Consider the following 1298-nt stretch of genomic DNA (forward strand, 5'->3'; position numbering starts at 1 on the left):
GTAATTTTCCAAGTGTTGGTAGAAAAGTTTTTATTTTTTACTTTGAGTTAGATTTTTGTTTTACACCTAAAAGGCTCTCTGGGGTTTTTATGGTTTTATACTCAGGAAAGTGTCCTCTAAATGATTCAAGAAAAAAATTTTGCGGGAATTTTGCGCCAAGTGCTTAAAATAGCGTTTTTTAGGTTCAACCATCAACCCCCTATATAAAAAATGGCCAAAATTCAAAAACTTTGCTGGATAGTGCGAGAACAAGAAAATTTTGATAACTTCTTGGCTTAGAAGAGTCAACAGAAGAGTAAGAAGCTCAAATACAGGAAGTTACTAAATTTAATTGCCTCAAGGTTAAGTAGAAGTGGAAGCAGTCTTCTAGAAGCCTCAATCGGTTCATGAGCGCTAACGAATAATGGCTGAATTCTTATCTGAATATAACTAAAGCCATACTTGCGTAAGTGATAACATCATTAAAAAAAAAAAAAAAAAAAAATGCTCCTTAAACCAATATTTATTATAACATTTTACCGGTTTAATCAAAAATGATGGGAATAAAGCCTATAAAAATGCAAACATTCTTAGCAGTTGTCAAATTTCTGGTCAAAATGTTCACATATATTAAATTATGATCGAGATATATATCAATATTTATCAAAAAATTATAGATACAGATCTTAGTTTTCCCCTAGAATTTAACACGGGCGACTTAAGTTATACCTCAGAAATTGACACTGAATAAAAAGTTTTGTTTCTTTATTTTGTTATTTTCTTTTTTGTTTGAATATTCAAATTATAATGTTTTAATATCTATGCTATTGTTAGTTCTAATTTACATAAATTAAAATTTACTTAAAGAAGAGAAAAAAATAATAATAAAATATAATCCTAAAAAAAAAGTTCGCTGCTCAACTCTTTTAATTAAATAAAAATGTATTCCCTAGCTAAAACGTTTCCATTTTTAATTCATAGATTTAGGTGTAAATAGACTTCTTAGTGCAACTTTGCGTAGTTTCAGTCGCTTAAACACAAGATATTAGAAATGCGGATTTTTCCATACATTCGTCCGACTGTGGGTCGCCGCCGATTTTAATCTAAAATGTTTACAAATTTTTATATTATTTATTTTATTTATAAAATAAAATTTCTATAAGATACACTAACTTTTGAAATTTTTAAAACGGCAACACACTGTACTAAAATATCAAGATAAAGCTCGGATAATCCCAAATCTTCTATTGTCAAAATTATGTGTTCTTTTTCCAATCTTTTTTTTTCGGTATGGAATGAATATTTAAAAAAAAATTGGT

The sequence above is a fragment of the Episyrphus balteatus genome, chromosome 3, assembly GCF_945859705.1.
Source record: "Episyrphus balteatus chromosome 3, idEpiBalt1.1, whole genome shotgun sequence".
Classification (NCBI taxonomy): domain Eukaryota; kingdom Metazoa; phylum Arthropoda; class Insecta; order Diptera; family Syrphidae; genus Episyrphus; species Episyrphus balteatus.